Source organism: Callospermophilus lateralis, chromosome 7 (assembly GCF_048772815.1).
Source record: "Callospermophilus lateralis isolate mCalLat2 chromosome 7, mCalLat2.hap1, whole genome shotgun sequence".
NCBI classification, from domain to species: domain Eukaryota; kingdom Metazoa; phylum Chordata; class Mammalia; order Rodentia; family Sciuridae; genus Callospermophilus; species Callospermophilus lateralis.
The window spans coordinates 124,788,907-124,815,879 of record NC_135311.1 but is presented as its reverse complement, the minus strand read 5'-3'; the positions used below and the strand labels follow the sequence as shown (position 1 = coordinate 124,815,879).

The 26,973-nt window shown below is 37.5% G+C and overlaps 1 protein-coding gene across 3 annotated transcripts in view; it reads right to left on the bottom strand.

The window, feature by feature from the left end:
• Positions 1-26,973, bottom strand: part of Wasf2 (WASP family member 2) — a 73,056-nt gene that overhangs the window by 26,975 nt on the left and 19,108 nt on the right. The window contains exon 1 of one of the 3 annotated variants that reach the window (XM_076860961.2): positions 24,536-24,556. The exons of the other annotated variants lie outside the window; for them this stretch is intronic. The gene's annotated coding sequence lies outside the window, so the exon portion shown is untranslated. Of the gene's footprint in view, positions 1-24,535; positions 24,557-26,973 lie in introns of those variants that run through there. 3 annotated transcript variants of the gene reach the window in all.

Here is a 26,973-nt window from a genome sequence, read left to right as displayed (position 1 = left end):
GTAACTTGGGAGGTTCAGACAGGAGGATCACAAATTTGAGGCCATCCTCAACAAGTTAGAAGCAACTTAGTGAGACCCTGTCTCAAAATTAAATAAATAAAATAAAAAGGACTGGGGATGTGACTTTGGAGGCTAAGGCAGGAGGATCACAAGTTTAAGAAAAGCCTTAGCAAGACCAGCGAAACCCTAAGCAATTTAGTAAGACCTTGTCTCAAAAATAAAAGAATGCTGGGGATATAGCTCAGGGGTAAAGTGTCCCTGAGTTCATTCCCCAGTACCAAAAATAAATAAATAAATAAATAAATAAATAAATACAATTTTAACCATGGACATATTATATAGTAAAATGCAATATTCACATAAAAATTAAAAACAAAACCCTAGATTCAATGAAATTTGATGGTTTTCCCCTTGAAGTTGTTCCCAGCTACGCTCCTGGGCCTCTTGAAAAACAGATACTTCTCCAGTCTTTCATAACTGGGTTACTTGTCTGAATCACAGAACAAAGAAAATGATTAGTGACTTTTCTCAGTTTTCCTTAAGATTGTACATAATAGCACCATTCTAAATACAGAGCAAACAAGTTAATATATTACATACAATAAATGGCTAATGGCATTAGGATTTAATTTTCTTATGAAACTCCAGTTGACAAAAGCTCTTCCAACATCAGTAGCATATAACTGAAAAATTTGTACAACACTGGGTATTGAAGAACAACTGAATTAAGGAAGTACAGGTCAATTTTGCATTTTAGACAAATCATTCAACAGAATTTATTTTGGGATAGGAAAAGGGTGGAGATAAGAAGACCAACTAGAAAATGTCATAAGCTCAGAAGGAGAGAGCAGAAAGGGGAGCCCACCACATCACAGGTAGAACATATGAATTGAGAAACCATAGGCAAGTTGCCGGGGCGAGTCTAGCTTACTTGATCCCCACCTGCTGGTTTTTCCCTGTAGATATATACAGTTATATGCACAGTGATAAAATGTATGCTTCCTTATTAAAAGTGTCATGAAAAGAGTTAAATGCTAGTGCTAGTGACAGAAATAAAATATGAAAAGAACCAAGGAAGTAGTGGTTCTTAAATGAAAAAAAAAAAGTTACAGAGCTGTGTGTGAGAGTGCATACCTATAATTGCACCAACTCAAGAGATGTAGAATAACCCCAAGTTCAAGACTAGCCTCAGCCATGTAGCAAGACTCTCAGCAACTTAGTGAGACCCTGTCTCAAAATAAAAAATTTTAAAAAAGGACTGGGGATACAGCTCAGGGGCAAAGTGCCCCTGGGTTCAATCCCCAGGATAGGAAAAAAAAAATGAACAAACAACAACAAACAGAAGGAGGAGTAGGAGGAGGAGGACTTGTTATTGTTATGGACACATGAAAGAGTGTAATGTCCAGTCTTTACGGAATCAATAAAGATCTTTTTCAGTCTTATTTTACTTTGGGGAAATTATATGCTATAGTGTTATTTCCTACTTTGGGGGGTTATTGCAGAGGAGAGAGATTAAATTAGACTTGCTAAGAAGATAAATGACATGGTAGTTAACTATCTAGTTACCTAGTTTCTTTTCATTAGCACTGTCCTACAGTAGAATAGGTTCTTTTTAGATAAGGTTGTAAATTCCCTCAGCCTCTGAATAACCAGCTATTAGTATCAGGCATGTTGAAGGAGAAATTTCTAGAGGATAAGAAGGTATTGGGAGGTCAAACTGGATAAACTTTACATTGCCTTATAAATCAGAGATATTACAATTCTCACTCTAGGCTCAGTCTCCTCATCTGTAAAATAAAGGGACTAAATGATCTTTAAGAAGCTTCCTAGTGCTAAAATTTTTGTACTTACTTCTACCTAAGCTGCCATTATCTTCTCATTTAGCCAACCTTCACTTGTATTCTGAACATAAGAGGCAAGTCAAGGGAATATAGAGAGGCCATTTATCTAGCTCCTTTGGAGGCCTGCACTTGTCAGTTACCAAGACCTGTAGGATCCAGAATGGCCCAAAGGATGTTCCAGACAGAGTCCTCAGTTAAGTTATTTATACCCTGGTAGGGTCCTGGACTGGGAGGTGGCTTACTCAAGGAAGTCGAAAAAAAAAAACTGACTTTTAGACCAGTTTCAGATATTTAGGACAGAAATACCAGCAATCTCCATCTTCACCTCTGGCTAGTTTCACCTTTAGGGAATAAGTCCAAAAACAAATACAAGACTTCAGAATCCATTCCTAGCCGTGGCTTGGTAGTAGTACACTGACCCATCTCAACTGTCAATGCCATGACACTGGCATGTCATACTTTTGAAAGGAAACTGGATGAGAGGCTCTATCAGGTCCCCCTCAAACAGTGAGATTCTTCCCAAGTCTGTATATGGAAGTTACCATGGAATATCTACATATTACATTTGGTCAGTGTAAAGTAAAAAAGAGACTTTAACATTCGCCCATCTTTTTGAACTCTTTCAACCCTGCTCCCAACAGCATGGGTGAAGTGAGATGAGGAAGGGGTTGGGAGGCAGTAGATGGCAATAAAAGAAAGCTGCACGTGAGAGCAAGGGAGGTCATTCTGGCATTGATATTTATTACTGTTTATGATAAACAAACAATGGTGCATTGAAAACCAAGGTCACTGATAACACCTACAGAATTCTATGGTCATAACTAAAAAGCAAGTATATCTGGATAACAGCAAGAACCACTACAACAGAAATGCTTCTCATGGCAGTTCCTCTTTGAAACATATCACCAAAATGCTGATCAGCAATAGCAGGGGAGGGGAACATGTGGGGATGTTGTATTTGTGGCAATCAGAACTTCTGCTTTCACTTCATCATTCCCCACCCCCACCCCCGTTTTAGTGCTTTAGCGTTTAGTTAACAGCACTCTGGATGGCAGCATATGAGAAGAGGTTTACTTTAGTTTCATCTTGCAAGCAGCAAATTTATTTATGTTAAAATATACACATTCCATGGGTATATGAAAAGTTGAATAATCATCTGACTTTAAAATGAATAAACAGCCAGGTGTGATGGAACACACCTATAATCCCAGCTACTCAGGAGAAGGAGGAAGGAAGATCACAAGTTTGAGGTCAGCCTGGGCAACTTAGTAAGACCCTGTCTGAAAATAAAACTTAGTAGAAGAGTATTTGCCTAGCATGAGCAAGGCCCAGAGTTCAATCTCTGATACCATCACCTCTACACACAAAAAACTATAGGCAACACAAAGTCTTACAGTCTTACTGTAATCTAAGTCAGTATACTAAAATGTTTAAACTATGAGTTTTCTTTAGCAGTCCTAACATGCAACAACTACAAGAAGGAATGCTTCACAGGCTTAAGCATTCACCCACTTCCTGTTGAAACACAGGGTGGGGCTGAAATGACAAATATAACCAGACTCTTTCCAGACACAAGGAAATACTGACAAATCAGTTTGGGTCACTAGAACGATGCCCAAATGAGCTAGCAGGACAGAAATGGAACTCCTGGGGTGGACAGATAAAGTATGTGACTGTGAGAACCAAGGGAAAAAGAGCTTACTTGTGATCTAAAGCCAGAAGAAATTTCCAATTTTGTAAAGGAATGACACCAGCTCTGGGCCTACATTCAATCAATCAATATAAGGAAACTTCTTGTCTTGATTTGACTCTGGAACAGTAGCCCAGGAAAACAGATTTCTAAACTCCAATATCTTACTTCTTGAGCACATTAAACATCTATCAAGGACCATTTATACCTAGTAATTCCAGAGCTTTCTATTATCTTCTGGGGGCAATTCCACCTTTTGTTCTTAACTTATCACTCTTCAGGCTCTAGTCATACCATTGCTCTTAAGACTAAAATTGGGGGATCACTTTTACCTTCAATATTAGTTTCTTTCAGTATCAACTTTTCTGCAGAAATTTTCCCCATAAGTGACCAAAATTAGGCTCTCTTTTTAATAGGATCTATCTGGCTGTCTAGAAGAAAATACATTTATGTGAGTTGGAAATCTGGACTCTAGTTCTTAGTCTAATGATAGCTGGCAATTGAGGAGAAGATTTCACTTCATCCCTCTGGTTGAGTTGTAAACCACACTAAAGAAAATGCTTAAGAGATGCTATATGAAACTGAGATTTTATTTGCAAAATATTCTCAGCTCTGAAAAAACAGACTCATTTGAGTATTTCTTGTATCTTCATCTTGGCCCAGATCCCTGAGAACTGGGAAGCTGAGGCAGGAGAATCTCAAGTTCAAAGTCAGCCTTGGCAACTTTGCAAAACTCTGTCTCAAAATTTAAAAGGCTATGATTCAGCTCAGGGGCAGAATGCTCCTTGGTTCAATCCCAAGAAAAGGGGGAGAAGGGGAGACTCACTTCAAATTATCCAACATTTAAATGGGCTTACTTTGATTAAGTAAATATAATTATGGATAATTTCCCTCAAATATGTAGAAATCTTACTCCTAACATTTGTGAGTACCAGACTTCTTTCAGCCATAATTATCAGTTGAGCATTAAATTCACACAGGAGTTCAACATGAAAACCGATTACAATGCTCTGAAAAACAAACCTCCACATACCCCCTACCCACAAACAGCAGACCTCAACAAATCATTTCAAAGGATTACTAGAAATATGTCAATAATTCACATAAGCCTCAGTATTCTTCATTTTCAAATGATTTCTCTTTTTATTTATAGCCAATGACAGAAGAAAGTGATCTTTAGTTGATGGTAGTTGGAATTCTGGGACAAGTAACTGGAAGAAGCCAACTTGGGCATGTACTCTAGACTCCTAGACAATCAGAGAGTCAAAGTGCAATGCCACGAGGGAATACATAGTAGGTTTTTATGAAAGGGTCTCACCCCCATTCATTTCCCTACTTAGGGATGAATAACATGGTACTAGGATATAACCTTTCTTTCCTGGCTCATGCAAGTAGAAGTAAGTATTGTACTAGTTGAGCCCCCTGTAGAAAAGGCATTGGAGTACCCACTGCTGTTTTGAATATAGTGGTGGGGATTAGAAATAAAGGAGGAAGGCAATAATCAGAGCTGAACTGCTCATCAGGCATAGAGTAAGTCTCACTTCATCTTGCCAATTGTCTAACCATCCATTCTAATGTCTATAATGTCTCATTTCATATTTCAAGCTTCTCTGTGCAGTAACTGCTCCCTCTCTGGGATGGAATAGCCAAAAAAGAAACTGACTTTACACAACTGAGAAAGGCCAGGGAAAAGAAGGTTGCAGAGCAACAACAGAAAAGGAAATTCAGCAAAATGTTTTGCTGACAGCTCACAGTAATATACAAACACACCGTGTGGTCATGGAGCAAGCATAAGCAGCAGTCCTGAGATGTGACTGTTCATATACCAACTTGAGTGAGTGGGGAGACCTAGCAATCACAACTACATCTGAGCAACAGGGAGTAGAATTATGGAGCAAACTGCCATGCAATTCCATATCAACTATTCTATTCTGCCAGATGTAACAAGAATTCATTCCTGAAAAAGTGTCACACAATCATCTGTCACTAACAGCCAAGCCGCCAGCAACTGACTAAGAATCAGCAGCAAAGGGCAGCTGTACATCTACTTCCTCTCACAAGGTCTAGCCACCACTCAAAACAATGGATTTATAGGAAAAGTCCTTGAGCAGAAGGAAAAATAAGTACCTATTCCTTTTTTTCTTTTTCCCATATTTTTTTTATGGTGAATTTGCTTCTATTCTACCTTCAGTTCACTAGGAGTTTAAAAGCCCTCAAAATTTATAAGGAGAGGGGCAGAGCAGCAAGATCATGAATGTTGCTGGGGGCAGTGGCACATGCCTATAAATCCCAGCAGTTTGGGAGGCTGAGGCAGGAGGATCTCAAGTTCAAAGCCAGCCTCAGCAATGGTGAGGTGCTAAGCAACTCAGTGGGATCCTGTCTCTAAATAAAATACAAAATAGGGCTGAGGATGTGGCTCAGTGGTTGAGTGCCCCTGAGTTCAATCCATAGTATTCCCATCCCCACCAAAATAAAAAAGATCATGAATGTTAAGAAACATAGGTGTAGGTTTCACTCTACCATTGCCACGTTTCAGCTTTGGGACTTTGACAAGCAGTGTAATCTCTGTTTCCTAACCTGTTAAATTATTTTAACAATTCCTAACTTGTAAGGTTATTATGAGGAAAAAACAAAATAATGCATGTATAAAATGCTTAGCACAATGCATGGCACAGAAAAGATAACTGATAAAACAGCAGGAGTAACTAGAAGTAATAGTAGTAATGGTAATGGTAGTGTTACAATGGTAACATCTATCTGGCACTTGTACTGTTCTAAATGGGTTTTTTTCTTTAAAAATTTTTTTTTTTTTTAGTTGTAGTTGGACACATGCCTTTTTAAAATTTATTTTTATGTGGTGCTGAGGATCGAACCCAGTGCCTCACATGTGCTAGACTAGCACTCTACCACTGAGCCACAACTTAACCATTATATAATATTATCTCTTAATAAGCTTCAGGTTGTATTAATGGTTAACTATTAATTATTACACCCTTATCAATCAATGAATATTTATTAAGAAGCTACTCAAAGACACAAAGAAGTATATAAAATTTCTCCCTTAACTTCAAGAGCTTATAATTTAGTTGAGAAGACAGATAAAACCTCAGTTAAGTAATAATACAGCAAGTAAATAGCAGTTTAATTATCAAAGGAATGACGTAGTCAATGATGGCAACAGAAAGGATGAAAAGATCACTGTGCACTAGAGAGACTGAACAGATTTCCTGAAACAAAAAAATGAAAATGGGCAGATTTGAAAATAAAACAGGCAGCTTTGTACATAAAGAAAAAAGAACAGGAAGTTTTCCAAGTAGAGGTAATAATGTTAAACAAAAGTCTTATGAATTTTACCACTAGTAATCACAGAAACGTCACAACTCTAATGGACTTAATACCATTGCCTACCAATTCTATCACCTCAATCTGTTTCTACTGATTTCTCTCCCAGTAATTGGTCAAATCTTTCTGGCATGTATTAAAACTTTTTTTTTCCCGGTCCAGTACTAGAGATTGAGACCAGAGGTGCTCTACCACTGGAGCTACATCTCTAGCCCTGTTTCTCATTTTGAGATAAGGTCTTCTAAATTGTCCAGGCTGGCCTTGAATTTGTGATCCTTCTGCCTCTGCCCCCCAAAGCACTATGAACTGTGATTACAGGACTGCACTTCCACACCGCCAGCTGGCCTGTCTTGTAACTTTTGATTGGACACTGGATATTATTTTATGTTTTACATTCTTAAGTGTCTAATATTGTTTGTTTGTTTTTACTGGGGATTGAACCCAGGGGCACTTAACCATTGAACAAAATCCCCAGCTCCCTCCCCTGGCTTTTTAAATTCTTTTAAATTTTTAAAATTTGAGAAAGGGCTCACTAAGTTGCTGAGACTGACTTTGAACTTGTGATTCTCCTATCTCAGCGTTTCAACAATGCTGAGCTTTGTTCTGATAGTCAATTAAATGACTTTTGGTTCAGTTTGGTAGTTGAGTCTTGTTTTTATGCCTAATGAGGGCAGGTCTAGAATATCCTTTACTCCTGGAATATTTTAGCTCCAGTACTAACAAACGGCTCTTCTGACATCTCTATAGTGTCCTAAGTGGGTCATATCAACTCTACTCTAGCTGGTAGAAACTCAAAACTCATCCCTGCTGTGGGAACCAGTTAGCTGACAGCTTTCTTGGTCACTCTTTATCAGCCTTCTAGAGTTTGACCCTACTAACAGTGTGTGTGTGCTGTCAACAAAGATTCAAGGTGACCCAATGAAGATTCCCAGAGCAATTTTTCTGAATAAGTCTCTCCTCTAGAACTTTACCCCATTGCTTCCAGACATCTTAGCCTCCCTTAAACTATAATCCCTATCTCTTCAGTACAACAAGACCACTGTGTTCTGTTTGGGATCCTCTACTCTGCTTGGTTCAGAATATGCGAATAGACAGCCAAGGGAAATCACAAGATTCATCTTTATTTCCCTTTTTCCAGGGATCACAGACCTATACTTCCTGTTTAAGCCAAGAATGATTTCCATTCTAGCTTTATCAGGCCCCCAGAATTCATTCACTCATTCATTTATATTTTAAGTTTTTTAGTTGTATTTAGGCCCAATACCTTTATTTTACTTATTATTATTATTTTTTAATGTGGTGCTAAGGATCGAACACAGAGCCTCACACATGCTAGGGAAGTGCTCTACTACCGAGCTACACCCCTAGTCCCTACCCAGAATTCTTGAAGTCAGATTAATTTGAATTTATCTTCAACAAATATATACCAAGTTGTACTTTTGGAAGTAATAAGAGGAAAAAGTAGACATCCTGAAATCCAACATATTGCAAATAGTAGGATATTATCATCATAAGCATATCTGGACAACTTGTTTAATATTTTTAATGATCACAATTGAGAACAATGACCAAACAATTCTCTTTTCTTTTTAAAGCTAACATTCATATGGGTGCTTTCTATATTTAAATGAAAAGAAGCTTGGTGAACCCAGAAGAATATTTTGTCAAGGGATAACAAGAATTCCTTGGGGCTGGGGATATAGTTCAGTAGGTAGAGTGTTTGCCTCACATGCACAGGGCCCTGGGTTCAATCCCTAGCAACACACACACACACACACACACACACACACACACGAATTCTGTGAGCCACTAGATATATGACCTTCAGCTGGTTTTCTCTTTGAGCTTCATCTATAAGATGGAAAAAATAAAATCTGCCTCATAGGTTGATTCTAAGGTTAAAACAAGATAACACATAAGCCTTCTAAAGGAGTACCAAGCACTTAGTAAACTATTAGATACTCTCATTATTACCGACTCAAAGGAATGATGAGTTTTTTGGACTCCCTTCCTATGAGTATTACACAAGGACTTTTCTAACTGCTCCTTCCCACCCCACCTTTGGTCTTAGTAGAGACCAAGTTTTATGAGGGCCTCAACTTCTCAAATAAGACTCTCCAGGAAGAGATTAATACAAGAAAAAAAATGGATGGCTTTTGCTTATATTGTGCCAATGTTAAGGATTACAACAGAATATCAGAGTTCTGTATCACAGTCAAGGGTCAAAGGGCTGCAGTTGTGACTCAGTTAGTGGAGTGCCTAGCATGTGTGAGGCACTGGGTTCGATCCTCAGCACCACATAAAAATAAATAAATAAAACAAAGATATTGTGTCCATCTACAACCATAAATAAACAATTAAGTCAATACACGGCTAGGGTTGTGGCTCAGTGATAGAGCGCTTGCCTAACATGCATGAGACACTGGGTTCGATCCTGGGAACCACATAAAAATAAACAATAAAATAAAGGTATTGTGTCCATCTACAACTACAAAAAAAAAGTCAATACAGGGTATTGGGTGGAGCTTGGTGGTAGAGAGTTTGACTAGTATGTGTAAAGCCTTAAATATGGGCTCCTATACCACACATACACAGAATCAATACAATATTTTAATATTAATCTCAAAGGGACCGTTATCTGGATTACAGCATATCTTTTCAAAAACACACAGTCAGGGCATGGTAGTACATGACTGTAGCACCAGAACTCAGGAGGCTGAGGCGAGAGGACCACATGAGCCCAGGAATTCGAAACCAGCCTGGGCTACATGGCAAGACACAATCTCAAAACAACAACAACAACAACAACAACAAACCAACAACAAAAAAACACCCTTTCATCTTAAAGACCCAAGGCAAATGTCATCAATTCTAAAAAGCCTTCCTTAACTCTTCTGATCTGAAGCCATTTCTCCTTCTCCAAAAGTGCCAAAGAGGTATACTTCTTTTATGGCAGTTACTACATTCTATTTTGTAAAACAGCCTTTTAGGATATAAAACTCTTTTTGAGTACAGGAACTGAAAAACAAAATATCTCTAAACCTGACAGAAGTGGTAGTAGTAACAGCAGCTATCTGGAGCCAAGACTGGGATTCTTAAAACTTCTTTGCATCCTATAATGTTTGCTCAATAAATAGTTGTTACATTCCTAAAATGTACCATTTACTTAGTCACATTTTCTTGAGTATCTCTAATCGTCAAAAGAATTCTGCAAGGGAAGTAGTGGTATTCTGATTTTATAAATGAGAAAACTAAAACTCAAGAGTAATTTTCAAACTGTGTTTTGTTTTGATTTTTTTGACCTGGAAGGTCCTGCTAAAATTGCTCAGGCCAGCCATGAACTTGAGATCCTTCTGCCTTTGTTCCCAAGTAGCTGGAACAATAGGTTAGACCCACTGTGCCCAGCTCAGTTCTATAACTTTAGCAAAATCACACAGATTCAAAGTTTTGTATTTTCCATGACACACTGCAGGTAACTCATCACAAAACACCCAAACCAAGAATTCAGACAAATATGCCCAAATTTCTCATCTTCATACACAAGTGGCACCAGACCCTAGACTAATATCTCCCCTCTCAAAGAAAAAGATTGCATGCTAGCACCGGAAATCTTACTGACATATTTACCATGGAACAAAAATGTTGTTAATGAGGATAACACACTGCTTTCTCCCTCTCTACACCCAATTTTAGCCAGCTGCTCAGGAGCTTCACATCTTTCACTTTAAACAACATAAACACTGGCTCATTTAAAGTGCCAGTCTCAGATAACATGTTCAATTTCTACTGCTTTTCAAACAAACTCCCATTTTCAAACAGCTAGGCATTTGGGGTTCCATCGCTTCTGATGGGTTACTTTTATTCACAGGATCCCAGAGAATCACTTTAAGCTTCATTCTGTGTTCACTGTTCAGCTCATCAAATCTTGTCATCAGGGACTTTTTTTTAAAGCACCTAATCTTTCATCATCTTTTACAACGAGTCAAAACATATTCCTATGGGTAATTCCTAAACTGTACATGTATATTTTAAAATAATAGTCTCTGACCCTTTTTCTAAAAAGCACAGTTGTTTTTCCTATTTAGCCCAAGTCAAGATAATTTTATCAGAAGTTTTACCCCATCTCTTTCTGCATATAGGGAATACTGAAAAGATAAGTCTTTTTTAATTATTAAATGTAAATAGCTCATTAAATATAATCCAATTACTTTAATTGTAAAAAGGAAGTAATTACAATATGTACATGTATTCTTGCCTAGTAGATTTAATATCGAAATTAATTTTTTCAGCATTAATATTTTAAATTAACCCCTGACATTAGAAAAATGCATTTTTAAATATAAAAAACATATATGTATAAAGCTGTACTTTATGAATCTTTGTTGCAGTTTTACCCACAAACGATTTCAGTGGGAACAACCCACTCCCACAGAGCAAAATTATTATATACCACCTGCTCAAACTGAACTGGTATTTCTTATCTGTCATAAATCATGTTAAAGGAGTCTGTCTTAAATTCTAATGCCTTGGTGGGACAAAAAGACAACAGATGAATTCTGTGGTATTTCAATCATCACAAAGTCTTTATTGGTAAAGACAATTCCAAGACAAAATTTGTTAGAAGAATTTGTTTGATATAGTAAGCAAATTATTATTTTCCTAATTTTTACACTATCAGCTCCCTCCCAAGCATTCTTTGCTCTCTGGCCTCTAGACCCTCAAATTTGCTTTTATCACATTTTTCCCTCAGTAGCCATCTGGTTCTTTCGTTCTTACTTTTTCTTGGTTATCAATGGTAAATATGTAGCTAAAATCTCTTTGAACTACTTTGAAAATGGGCCTTGCCGTGGTCTGTGCACTGAAGAACATCTATCAGAATGGAGGGAAAGGCTTACATAGATGAGGAACTAAGATTAAGCTCTGTCCTGGGAGTGGTGATGCACAGCTCTAATCCCAGTGGCTCGGGAGGCTGAGACAGGAGGATCTTGAGTTCAAAGCTAGCCTCAGCAATTTAGTGAGGCACTAAGCAACTCAGTGAGATCCTGTCTCTAAATAAAAATGCAAAATTGGGTTGGGTATGTAGTTCAATGATTAACCCTGAGTTTAATTTCCAGTACCAAAAAACAAAAACAAAACAAACAAAAAGATTAAGCTCTGTTTTTCTACCTCTTATCAAAATCTATCAGTGAGTATAATTTTGGGCTGTAGCATGCATGAGGCACTGGGTTCAATCCCCAGTGCCACAATAAAACAAACAAACAAAAAGCATTATTTTAAGATATGAATATGTATTTAGAAAAAATATTACATTTATGTTATCACAGAACTTTTTTCAAACTTCAGAAATATCAAGAACTGTTTGAATATATATGTTGTAAAGGTAGCAACTAGGGCCACGTTTATACATCAATTTTCCTGCAAAGTAGGAAAGTTTCATTTAAAGCACTAGGAAGCATCATGTGTTTTCAGCAACTCAAAGATTTCACTGAAATAGATTTTCCTGTTTGGATGTTGTATTAATGAGCCAAAGGTGCAGCTCTGCCTCACTGCTACCATTGCCTAAAACAAACTGATAAAACAATGAAGCTGACTGTGACTAAACTACCATGATTATTTAGACTACAGTCATGTTGGAACAGTATACAATAGTTCCTGACTACATAAGGCTAACTTCTACTGTCATCCAGCCTGACTTTGGGAAGTTATTTTATAGTACAAAAGAATAGTGATAAGGGTTGCTGTGGGTTCTTTCATCCCAAACACTGTATTGGATTGTGAACAGTTACCTGATATCTGATGATGACCACAGTACTCCAGAGGACAGTATCATTAAAAGTCTACAAGAAGTAATTTCACAGGTAAAAGGTACGAGAGCAGCTAAAACTAAGCCCCTTTCAAAATTTCAATGATTCAAGTTTCATCTTGATAACACTGGTATTTTTGTACAAAAATATATCTTATTAGGCCAGCTCTTTAAAGTTAAAAAGGTATCTTTAAGTGCCTGCTGACCTAAAATTGCCATGTTTCATGCTTTAAAGGGATTGATTTTCTGGAGAAGGATAATGAGATGCCAAATTCTGTTCAATGGAGATCAGAATGCTATTTGGTGAACCTATTCCGCACCTGTGGAAGTAAAAGAATAAGACTTACCCCAGAGGGAGGATGGTATTTATGTGGGCTCTATGACCCCTTGGCAGCAAATGTGAAAAAGTCCTTTTTTGAAGCTAAGGGGTGGGCCCAGGACTTTCAACTACCCATTCAAGCAGGGTTACAATTCCCCTCCTCCGTAATTAAGTTCTCTTTCCACTCTCCACGCATGCATGAATTGCAATGACATTGACATGGGGGCCTGACATTAGTGTTTGAAGGTCATTTAAATTCTCCTTCCTCCAAGCTGCCTTAAAAGCAACGCATCACCCATTCTACAGTGCCTGAATGTAGAATTTGACTAGACAGAACTCAAAGCAGAATCACCTAAAGAATAAAAATAAGGCTCCAAATCCAGTATCCCCATAACATCACATTTTATCTTATCACCACACTTTTGCTCAAGTCTGGCGGCTCACCACAATCTCCACAAACTTCAAAGGTCTTTTAAGATCTAACTCAAGTAAAACATTTCTTGATGGACCTTGTCCCTAAGAAGATTAGTTAACTAAATTCTTACATGCCATATTGGTTCTCTAAGGTTTAATACAACTTATCCATACCTGTACCATCAGACTGGATTAAAATCGCTGATTTTCTTACTTCCTCTCCACTAGACAGTGAGCTCTCCAAGGCTGGTGATATCAGTAATCTCTAATACTAGTGTCTACCACCATGCTAGGTACCAAGAGCATGCTCAGAAAATGTTTATCAAATAAATGAAGTCACGACAGGTGGCTCTTGTATGAGAGCCCTTACAAAGGTAAGGATGAGGAGGGTGTCTGAACTCTCAGCCCTTTTGGCATTGCTTCTAGAGGGAAGAGAACCCAACCTAAATAGCTCAAATTCAACCTCTGTTTTGGAATTAAGATCCTTGGCAGCTTACCAGATTATAATTTGTAAGCCCATGGAAGCAAGAAGGAGTCTCATCTAGGACACGGCTCATTAAGAAGATAAAGCAAGGATATCTTGCCTGGTAAGGTGGTGCATGCCTGTACAAATCCCAGCAACTCAGGAGGCTGAGGCAGGAGGATCACAAGTTCCAGGCAAGCCTCAGCAACTTAGCAAGATCCTGTCTCAAAAACAAAAATTAAAAAGGACTGGGGATGCTGCTCAGTGCTCCTGTGTTAAAGCTGTAGTCCTGCAAGAAAGAAAGAAGGCAAGCAGGCAGGCAGAGAGGCAGGAAGCGTGTCTTAAACAATAAATAAGGTTGGCTAAGAGAAGTTCCAGGTGGAGGGAGCAGTGAAAGCAGAAGCAAATGGTGTTCCAGGAACAGCAAATGGCTTGGTGTGGCTGAAGTGCAGGAAGTCATGAGTGATGAGCCTAATAAGGCAGACAGAAGCCAAGGCATGGAGGGCTTTGTAAGCTGCGCTATAGCACTTAGTGTGTTGAAGACTATAGGGAGCTATTTAAGATTGAGGCCAGAGAGTGACAAGATCAGATTTGCATTTAGAAAGCTCTCTCTGGTATCAGTGTGGAGAATGTACTATATGAAGAGGTGAAAGACTGAGGCAGTAGTCCAAGCGGAAGCACTTCTAATTGATCGATAGAATCTACATAATGGGAGAATTACAAATAAGATGACAGAAAGTGTTCTACCATTGAGTTTGAGACCAGGTTCTGTCACAAAAAGCTTTTCCCTTGAACAATTATACTACTTAATCTCTCTCAGCTTTTACATATGTGTTTATGTATAAAAACAGAACTAGAAAGAATAGACTACTATTATCAAGTGTCACCAACCTTTTATTAATGCTTTAAAATTATTTATAGACATAAGTTTAAAATAAGGTATAACAAATCATGATATACCAAATATCAGCATATCTACCATTCAGTTAAAGAATATCACTATTAGCTTTAAGACTTTCTGCATTCCATCTCTTTCCAAATCCATCTTCTTTCCTTCTCACTCTCGAATAACCACTATCCTTGCTTTTTTATTATAATTTTATCATATTTTTTTCTAAACATTTAGTTTCACCTTCCTGAACTTCACATGACTCTTACCTTAATGTATATATTCTTCTGAAACTTTTTCACTCATTTGTTCTGAAATCAATTTATACTGTCATAATTACCATTTATTCATTTTCACTGTTATATTGTATCCTACTATATAAACATATCATGATTAACTTATTCAGTCTCAGATGGGCAAGGAATTTTTTTTCAGTTTGGATTTTTTAAATTACTTTATTGCCAACAGTGTTGCTATGGATACTTCAATACATATTTCCTGGTGCAGGTATGTACCGGAATGGAATTGCTGTGTCAGAATATGCAAACCTTCAATCATGAGATAATGCCAGGGATAGAACCCAGGGCCTTGAGCAAGTTAGGCCAGTGTTCTATGGCTAAGCTCCATCTTCAGACTTTGCACTCCTGTTTGCAAGGTTCTAGGTGCTCTTTATATCTTTTGCAACATTTTTCATCAGACTTTTAACTTCTGCCAATCTAATGGACAGAAGAGAAGTATACCACTATGGTTTTAACTTGCATTTCCATGATCACTAATGAAGCTGAGTATCCTCAAATCTTTTTGCATGAAGGAGCTACTTTTTAGTTTTCCTAAAACACTAAGATCAAGTTCTTTTCTGAAAGGTTGGATTATGTGCAACAGGTGCATTTCAGTAATTAACCAAAAGAAGACTAGCTTCTTTCAGCACTAAGGTAAAACTGCATGACCAAATCTCAGCCATACTAATACCTAACAGAGGCAAATATGAACATTTTTATCTGAGAACTATGGGTGGGTTAGGGATTAAGGACTGAGATTGAGAAAAATCAGAAGAAGAATTATTAGGGCAAATATGTGGTATATTAAAGCCATTCATTATCTGACACTAACATTCTTTTTTAACTTTCTCTCTGGCCACACTTTTCCAATGCTCTCCCCACTGTTCATAATAAAAGCTCTTGACTAAAACACCTCCGTGATTTTACTCAAAAAATTTCCATTTTCAGAATTATCCATCTTTTTCTGTTTTGCTTTTCCCCCACTTCTTGAAATTTTATTAAACTCTCCTTGCCCAGTTCAATGTAATTGCTTCCATGAAGCTTTCCTAACCTTGTTCCACAGGTAGAATTAATCAAACTCACCTCCATTCTTGCTTTCTTTATGTGTGTGTAGTGTGTTGTTAGAGATTTAACCCAGGGGCGTTCTAACATTGAATTACCAGCACCTTTTTTATTCTTATTGAGAAAGGGTCTTGCTAAGTTGCTGAGGCTAGCCTGGCACTTGGTGGGCCTCCTGCGTCAGTTTCCCAAAATGTTGGGATTGCAGGTGTGGACCATGACACCCAGTCAAGCTCCTTATTCTAACAGCATTCTATTATTTCTCTATTTTATAGCATCCACTTCATATTACAGTTGTGACAGGATAGACTGTGAGCTCTTTGAGGGAAAGACTATCTTTTAAACCTTGAGATGCTACATGGCACTTCTCTCTCCCATTGAGCCTTCATGAAATATTGGATAAATGGAAAGAAAGAGGAACAGAATCTGCTGGGGGAGGGGGGAACCTCTAAACAATAGAAAGATTCTTTCTAACTCTTGCTGACTATGAAGAAAAAGAAAATCAGAGAGGGCTGGGGCTGTAGCTCAGTGGTAAAGCACCTGCCTTGAACATGTGAGGCATTGGGTTCAATCCTCAGCACCATATAAAAATGAATAAAGATATTGTGTCTATCTACAACTAAATAAATATTAAAAAAAAAGAAAGAAAGAAAATCAGAGAAAAGGTAAAAACGTAGAAAGGTAGTGGGAGCTAATAAATAATAAAATGTGGGAGCTGGGGTTGTGGCTCAGTGGTAGAGTTCTTGCCTAGCATGTGTGAGGCAACGGGTTTGATCCTTGGCACCACATAAAAAAGAATAAATAAAGGTATAAAAAATGTTGTATCTGTTTAAAAAATAAATAAATAAAATGTGACAATTAGGACTCCTTAATAAAGACCAATGTCAGGAAAACCAGGAAGTGAAAATGCAAAACATAAATTAATGTGGGGAACAACTGCAAGGGAAAGTGAAATTTACAGCTGATTCTAAAATTGCAGGCTGAATCTTGAAAGTTTTATGGAATTCAAATAGAAAATTACTTGGGCATCTTGTTTTCTCTGGGAGAAGTATAACTTCAATTTTTTTTTTTTTAATAACTAAAGGCTTTCTATTTTTTTCTTGAATCATCTTGGTAAGTTATCTTTTGCTATGAATTTGTCCACATTTAACTAGATAAGGTTTCAAATTAATTGACACAGCACTTATAACAATCCTTAAATTGACTAGCAAAAAATTATTGTTATTAAAGACAAAATGAGAAGCTGGGCAAGGTGGCACACACCCAACAATTCTCAGAATATGTTTCTGAATAGGAGATTGTGCCTACCGTTTTGCATATACTGTGTTCTTAAAAGTACAGTTATTTTTTTGGTTTCTCATACCAAAGAAAACTTATAAAATTCAAACCAAACAGGGTCTTATTATTATTATTTTTTTAATATTTATTTTTCAGTTTTCGGCGGACACAACATCTTTGTTTGTATGTGGTGCTGAGGATCGAACCCGGGCTGCACGCATGCCAGGCGAGCGCGCTACCACTTGAGCCACATCCCCAGCCCAGGTGTCTTATTATTTTAATAGGGGAATTTGACTAAAGAATGGTTGATTCAAGTGACATTTGCAGTTGTCCTTGAAAATAAAGATTTGGCTCAAGCAGTAACACACTCGCCTGGCATGCGCGGGGCGCTGGGTTCGATTCTCAGCGCCACATAAAAATAAGGTAAAGATGTTGTGTCCACCAAATACTAAAAAATAAATATTAAAAAAAATTCTGTCTAAAAAAAAAAGAAAAAAATTAATGGGCTGGGGTTATGGCTCAGCGGCAAAGCACTCACCTAGGGAAGCCCTGGGTTCAATCCTCAGCACCACTTATAAATAAATAAAATAAAGGTATTATGTCCAACTACAACTAAAAAATATTTTTTAAAAAATTAAATTGAGGGGCTGGGGTTATAGCTCAGTAGTAGAGCACTTGCTTAGCAAATATGAGGTACTGGGTTCAATCCTAAGCACTACTTAAAAATAAGTAAATAAAATAAAGGTATTGTGTCCATCTACAATTAAAAGACTGTTAAAAAATAATAATAACAGAGGCTGGAGTTGTGGCTCAGTGGTAGAGCGCTCACCTCACATGTGCGGGACCTTGGGTTCCATCTTCAGCACCACATAAAAATAACCAAGTGAGGGGCTGGGGATGTGGCTCAAGCGGTAGCGCGCTCGCCTGGCATGCGTGCGGCCCGGGTTCGATCCTCAGCACCACATACAAACAGAGATGTTGTGTCCACCGAAAACTAACTAAACTAACTAACTAAATAAATAAATATTAAAAAAATAAATAAATAAAAAATAATGTCTGTTTCATTCTGCTATCTTTCCTATCCCCACCCTACTTCCCCTCAATAAAATTAAAAAAAAAAAAAAAAAATAACCAAGTGATATTGTGTGCAACTACAACTAAGAAATAAATATTTAAAATAATAATAATAATAATAATAATTAGTTGGCCCAGGAATGTAGTTCAGTGCTTGCCAAGCAAGGGTGAAACTCTGGGTTAAATCTCCAACTCGACAAAAATATTAAGTAAATAAAACATGGTTTCAACTTGGAATGGGAGCACCATTTGACCTCCTCGGTGTATACCCAAAGGTGTTAAAATCAGCATACTATAGCAACACAGCCACATCAATGTTTATAGCAGCTCAATTCACAATAGCTAAGCTATGGAACCAACCTAGGTGCCCTTCAACAGATGAATAGATAAAGAAAATGTGGTATAGTATCACTCCGCCATAAAGAAGAATGAAATTATGGCACTTGCCAATATATAGATAGAACTGGAGACTGTCATGCTAAGTGAAATAAGCCAATCCCCCAAAACCAAAGGCCGAATGTTCTCTTTGATATGTGGATCTTATTGTGTTATGCTAACACATAATAAGGTGGGGGAGGAAAGAACAGAAGTTCATTGGATTAGAGAAAGGGGAATGAAAGGAAGGGAGAGAGGAAGGGAATAGGAAAGACAGAATTAATGGGACATAACTTTCCTGTGCTTATATATGAATATACAACCAATGTAACTCTACATCATGTAGAAACACAAGGATGGGAAGTTATACTCCATGTATGTATAATATGTCAAAAAACACTCTACTGTCATATTTACCTAAAAAGAAGAAATAAAAATTTTAAAGAACAACATGGTTTCAGGGGTCATTTTCATTCAATAAATTTTATTTTTTAAAAATCTAACATTTGTTTATTGTAAGTTCAAAGCCAGCATCAGCAACGTAGCAAGGTCCCAAGTAACTCAGTGAAACCCTATCACAAAATAAAAAAATAAAAGGACTAGGGATGTGGCTCATGGTTAAGGTCCCTGGGTTCAATCCTCACTATCCCTGCCCCCAGCAAAAAAAAAAACTAACATTTTAGGGACTGGGGACACAACTCAGTGGTAGACCATGTGCTTAGCATATGTGAGGACTGGGTTAAACCCTCAGCACACAAAAAATAAAGAGTCCAACATTTTACATATAACAATTTACTAAATTTAAAGGAACAAGAAATTTAAGAATTTTGAACTATAAAATACACATTTTTATTTATTTTTAAAATATTTTTGTTGGACACAATACCTTTATCTTATTTATTTTTAAATGGTGCTGAGGATCAAACCCAGTGCCTCATACTTTCGAGGCAAGTGCTCTAATACTGAGCCAAAACCCCAGCCCTAAAATACACTTTTTTAAAAATAAAAATGTAAAGCCAAGAGTGATGCTACACATCTGTAATTTCTGCTACTTCAGAGGCTGTGGCAGGAGGATCACAAGTTTGAAACCAGCATGGACAACCTAGTGAGACACCCTGTCTCAAAATTTAAAAAAAAAAGGATGGGTAGGGATGAAGGGGACAGATGGGACATGGACTATTGTTACTAATAAAAACACATTTCATGGGCTGGAAAACTATCTGAGACAGGTGCAGTGGCACACACCTGTAATCCCAGCAGCTCAGGAGGTAGAGGCAGGATTATCATGAGTTCAAAGCCAGCCTCAGCAAAAAGCAAGATGCTAAGCAACTCAATGAGACCCTGTCTCTAAATAAAATACAAAATAGGGCTGGGTATGTGGATCAGTGGTTGAGTGCCCCTGAGTTCAATCCCTCGTGCCCTCCCCTCCCAAAAAAAAAAAAAAAAAAAAACCTATCTGATAAATAATTTGGTGTCAATGCTCTGTCCCACCCCTTCCTGCCTTAGTGGATGCCTACTTGGTTCAATAGATATTATATGAAGAAGGAAAAACAAAGGAGTAGCTTGATCTTTAAAAATCCAGAGTAGATTGTACTAGAATAATTTTAAAAGCTTATTTAGAGTTTCACCAAAAAATACTAGCCCTCTTTCAGTGAAAATTAGCCTCCAATTGGAGTCAGTCCAACATTACTGCAGATAACTGCGATTAGAAGACTGGCAATGGATGCTACCTGGCCAACAGATCAATGAGACAACACATCCACCTTTTATTCTAAATTGGTGTAATCCTTTGCATCCAACATTAAAACAGCCTCCAGTACCATACAAGAAGGCTATCTCCAAATACCTATGAGAAGTTGCACTTCTCTGACAATCTGGTAGTATAGATGTCTTTACCAGCTCCTCTCCCTTTAGATATCATGGCATTTTCCTTACTGTGACCAAAAGACCTGACAAAAACAACATTAGAGGAGGAAAAGTTTATTTGGTGCTCACAGTTTCAGAGGTCTCAGTCCATGGATGGCCAATTCTACTAATTTTCAGCCTAAGGTAAGGGCAGATCACAGTGAGAGGGTATAGTAGAGGAAAGCAGCTCAGGACAGGACAGTCAGGAAACAGAGAGAGATAGCTCCCCTCACCAAAGACAAAATACCCACCTCCTCCAGCCACATCCTACCTTCCTACAGTTACCACCCAATTAATCCTTATCAGCGGATTCATGTACTGATTAGGTTAAAGTTATCACAACTCAATCATTTCACCTCTTAACTTTCTAGCAGTGTCTCACACATGAGCTTTCGAGGGACACCTAATATCTAAACCATAAGAATATTTGTGGTTTTAAATGGCAATTGTTTTGCTATTTCCTCCTCCTCCTCCTTTTTCAATAGTACTAGGGCTTAAACATAGGGTCTTGCAAGGAAAAAACTCTACAAATAAGTTATATCCCCAGCCCTTTTTACATTTTATTCTGAGACGATCTCGCTAAATTGCCCAGGCTGGCTTTGAGCTTGTGATTCTCCTGCTTCAGCCTCCCAAGAACTAGGATTACAGGCATGAACCACTGCACATAGTTAAATGCAAGTATTTTTAAAAACAGGACAGTGTTATAGAAATCCCTGTTGGTATTTTTCAGACTTGGCGGAAACTGAGGTACTTCCAAGTGATCTAGAAGGGAAAACAAAAATTACCAAACTCTAGAGAAGAAAATATAAAAATGCATCAGATGAAGGCCTGAATTCTATTGGCAGGGAGGAAAAAAAAAGCATTTGTATTATAAAAACAAAAATCCATAGTAAACAAAATTCAATTATAACAAAACAATCATCATGTCCTGTCACATTTATTAAAACCGAACTTTGCCATTTATCCTGGTTAACATCAATAGTCCCAGAATGATTTTTTTGCGGGGGAGGTAGTATTGGGAACTAAACTCAGGGGTGCTTTACCACTGAGCTATCTCCCTGGCCCTTTTTATTTTTATTTTTATTGAGACAGGGTCTTGCTAAATAACTGAGGCTAGTTCTGAGCTTGTGATCCTTGTATCTCAGCCTCCTGAGTAACTGGGATTACAGGTGTGTACCACTGTGCCCAGACAAAATTATTACTAAGAATATTCCCTTTTAGTGTGTGTGAGCGTGTGTACACATGTCTGTGTGTGCGTGTGTGTGTGTGTATATATATATATATAAGTTGTAGATGGACATAATACCTTTATTTTATTTTTGTGGTGCTGAAGATTGAACCCAGTGCCTCATGCATGCCAGGGAAGTGCTCTATCACTGAGCCCCAGCCCCAACCCCAGTCCTTCTTTTTACTCTTAAAAGGGAATGGTTTTAGCCAGGTATAGTGGCACATACCTTTAATCCCAGCAGCTCCGGAAGCTGAGGCAGGAGGATCACAAGTTCAAAGCCAGCCCCAGCAACTTAGTGAGGTCCTATCTCAAAATAAAATATAAAAAGGGTTGGGATGTGACTCGGTGAGTAAGCACCCCTGGGCTTAAAGATTCAGCTGTTAAGTGTCCCTGGGTTCAATCCCCAGTATAAAAAAAAAAAAAAAAAGAATGAATTCTGGAACCACTGTCCTGGGTTCAAATCTCAGCCCTACTATATATACTCTTTAGCTGGGTGACCTTGGGAAAGTTCTGATGGTGTTGTTTTGCTTTTCATTTTCAAATAATTTCAAACTTTAAGAAAATCAATAACAGTACAAAGAACTCCCATACACCCTTCATCTAGGTTCACCAATTACTAATATCTTCCCACATTTACTTTCTCTCTATGTACATTCATACAAACATGTTTTTACTAATTTTTTATCCCTTGGATAACAGGTTGCAGATATCATGCCTCTTTCTCTAAATACCAGTGAGTTATTTTCTTTAAAAAAAAAAAAAAAAAAAACTTCAATACAATTATCACAATAGGAAACTTAACACTGATATAATACTATTATCTAAATCCTTGTCTAAAATCTACCAATTATAGGGCTGGGCATGTACCTCAAAGGCAGAGCACTTGCCTAGCATGTGCAAGGCCCTGGGTCCAATGCCCAGCGACACAATAAATAAATGAAGTAAATCCTACCAGTTAGTTCAATAATACCTTTTTTTGGGGGGAGAGTACAGTACTGGAGATTTAAACACAGGAGACTCTACCACTGAGTTATAACCCCCCATCCTTTTTGATAGGTTCTCACTAAGTTACAAGGCTAGCCTCAAAGTTATTATCCTCCTGTCTCAGCCTTCCAAGTCATTGGGATTAAAGATATGTGCATCATGCCCAGCTTCCAATAATGTTCTTTATGGCAATTTTTTCCTCAATTCAGGATCTTGGGCAGGTCTGAATCACTTTATACATCAGCTTCCCCATCTGTAAAATGGAGATTAGTAACAGTACCTACTTCATGGGATTAGTGGGAGAAATTAAGGAGTAAATATAATAGAGAACTGAGAATAGGTGCTGATATTTAGGGCAGGTGTTCTGCTTTTAGAGAATGACAGACTCTATACAAGGTAGAACTGTCAGATAATAAAAAATAACTCTTTAGACACTACTTTTTGAAGTCACTTAAGAAAATCTGTAAAATATATTGTGGATGGCAACTGTTTCTTAAACAAAGTATATATCAGCCAGATGCAGTGGCACACAACTGTAATCCCAGTGACTCAGAAAGCTGAGGCAGGAGAATCACAAGTTCAAAACCAGCCTTAGCAACTTAGTGACACCCTAAGTAATTTAACAAGATCCTGTCTCAAAATAAAAAATAAAAAGGGCTAAGGATGTAGCTCAGTGGTTAAGCGCCATGAGTTCAATTCCTGGTACAAAAAAAAAGAAAAAAAATACTAATAATACCAGCACCACAAAAACAAATATAATAAATATAACTTAACCTTTCCTTGGTTCCTTGGTGACTCAATGGTGCTCGGTGAGGCACAGTGGCACATACCTCAAGCATACCTGAAATCCCAGCTATTCAAGAGGCTGAGGTAGGAGATCATAAATTCAAGGCCAGTCAAGGCAATTTAGTAAAACTCTGTCTCCAAAAAAAAATTTTTTAAAGGTTGAGGATGTAGCTCAATGGTTAGAGCACTTGCCTAGTGTTCAAAGCCCTAGATTTCAATCCCCAGGACAGCATTAAAAAACAAACAAAAACCATGATGCTGACAGAGGCTCTTAGAATGTGAGTGAGGACTGTATGCTCTGCAGTAAAACAGCTGCAAAGTTCTGTATAAATTCACAATTCCTGAATCTATTCCTGTTGTCATGCTTCTGATCATTAAAATGTATCAGTATATCTATCTATATTATGTTCATAATGTTTATGGTCATACAAGGCTTCTAGTTAAAAAAGACTTTCATATCATCTCTCATTAATTCAATAAATACAATAAATATCTATTATGTATTTTGATTAATCAGTCAATTTGAATCTCATAAGTAGTCTGTGAGGGTAAAAGAAACACATCACCACTCCTAATTTTTTGTTCCATACTGGTGATTGAACCTAGGGCCTTGAGCATCTAGGAAAGTGTTCTACCAACAAGCTACCTCTCTACTACCCCTAATTTTAACGACCTCATCAGAGAAAAATTAAGGCCCAAAGAGGTCAAGTGACTTATTCTGTAATTTCATAATTACATATTAAGTGATAAGTTTTCAATTACTAGGTTAAATAAATTATTGAGACAACACAATCGGCCTTTATATACCTGGTTCCTCTGTGCTTCAATATCCACAGATAAGTGAGGTCCTAGGGTGATGTTACTTTTGAGGTAAAGTGAAGAAGCTTTCTGGGGCTGGGGTTGTGGTTCAAGCGGTAGCGCGCTTGCCTGGCATGTGTGCGGCCCGGATTCGATCCTCAGCACCACATACAAACAAAGATGTTGTGTCCACCAAAAAACTAAAAAATAAATATTAAAATTCTCTCTCTCTCTCTCTTTAAAAAAAAAAAATTAAAAAAAAAAAAAAAGAAGAAGCTTTCTGAAAGCTCTATGCTACTCATAAACACTTTCAGCTTACTTTTAGATGCAAGGAATTGCGGTTCTGGTTGGCTAAAACTGCCAGATGTCTGACTTTAGGATGCTCTTCCTCTGCACTGTCTCAAATATATTTCAAAACTTCTTTGAATTTTATAGGCTGTACATTATTAATATAGACTCCACACATTTGAAACGACATAAATTCAGATCTGAGCTAAAGTTTACCTCTCTACTCTAGTAAAGACTTAGAAAATGGTGCAAATAAGATTTCAGGGAGAAATGTTTAATGAGCTGTTTTTAAGCATTTCAAGAGTCTAATTTACATAAATTAAAGTTCAATTGCACATGATTCTCAGCTATTCATTAAACCAGGTACAAGGACCTCTACCTAGCAAAATAACCTGGTAACACTATTAGCCTAGTTTCAGTTACTCTATGAACTCAAAATAACAGCTGCATCTAAAGAAAAACAACACACAACATTCTCACTATGTATTCCCCCAATTAGCTCAAATTAATGAGGTTTGTTAGTATCTCCAAAAATGACCCACAAAACCTGTCTTCCCCTGATGGCCTAGAGTAGAAGCTGAAATACAGCAACACCACCTGACTTGAAACTAGGTAAAGGAAGAGAAAATGTCAATAGCATAGATATAAGAGCCAGAGGGCTAGGGTTCTATAGCAAATTATGGCTCTAAATTTGTGTGACCTTAGTTAAATCACTGGACAAAATGAAGGAGCCAGTAAGATGGTCTCTATACCCAACTCAAGGATCCAGAGTTCTTTGAGGAAAGGGCAGGAAATGTAAAAGATGGGTATGAAACATCATACTAAAAATCAAGGAACACTTGTAAAGACGACTGCAGTATGCCAAAAGGAATCAAGAAAAAACTTGAAGAGCCTCTCACTGATCTAAGATAGGACAAACTGAACTTCCATAAGAATAACTACAATTAGGGGCTGGGGATATAGCTCAATTGGTAGAGTGCTTGCCTTGCATGCACAAGGCCCTGAGTTCAATCCCCAGCACCAAAAAAAAAAAAAAAAAAAGACTACAATTAAAACACATCAAATATATTAAAAGTTCATAATGTTTCTTTAACAATTCAAAACAACTCACTGGTTCCCTTTGAGCATATCAGAAAACCAACTCATCATTTTGAAAACAAATAAAAGGAATGAATTAATTATTCATCCTGTCTTTCCTATACATATTAAACCTCAGGGTAACCAAAAAGTTGATAAGGAAAGATTGTTCTTTTTTAAAGTATTCCAGCTGAAAAGTGGGGAAGAAAGATATAACTGAAATATAATAATTTTGCAGATATTTAATGAAATCTTAGATCTAGGTAATCATTACACATGACCACTTACAACACAAAAAGAGACACCTGAACTTTATAAATCTACTTAAGAAAAAATACAGGACCACTTACTAAGTATTACTGTTATAACAGGAACCTCATTCAGGTCAATCCTTTAGAGGTACACTGTCCAACATGTAGCTACTATACACACGTAGCTACTAAGCACTTAAAACACAGCTAATCCAAACTGTGATATGCTATAAATACAAAACATCGAACTTTAAAGAATTGGTATAAAAAAGAACTGAAAATGTCTCAAATTTTTTTTTCCCTCACACTGGGAATTGAACTAAGGGCCATCTTATCACTGAGCTACATCCCCAGCCCTTTTCATTTTGAGAAGGGTCTCACTAAGTTGCTGAAGCTGGCCTCCACTTATAATTCTCCTGCCTCAACCTCCCAGGTAGCTGGGATTATAAGCATATGCCATGCTGTCCAGCTCACTAAATTTTTTTTTTTCAGGTGCTGAGGACTGAACCCAGGGCCTTATGTGTGCTAGACAAACACTGTGCCACTGAACTACATCCCCAGCCCAATAACCTTTCATAATTACATATGAAGTGATAAGTTTTCAATTACTAGGTTAAATAAATTATGAAATAACGTTTTCTGGGCTAGGGTTGTGGCTCAGTGGCAGAGCGCTCACTTAGCAAGCATGAGGCACTGGGTTCAATCCTTAGCACCAAATTAAGTAAAATAAAGACATTGTGTCCACCTATAACTAAAAGATAAATATTAAAAAAAAACACATTTTCTGTTTCCTCTTGTCTTTTTAGTGTTCCAACTAGAAAATCTAAGTTT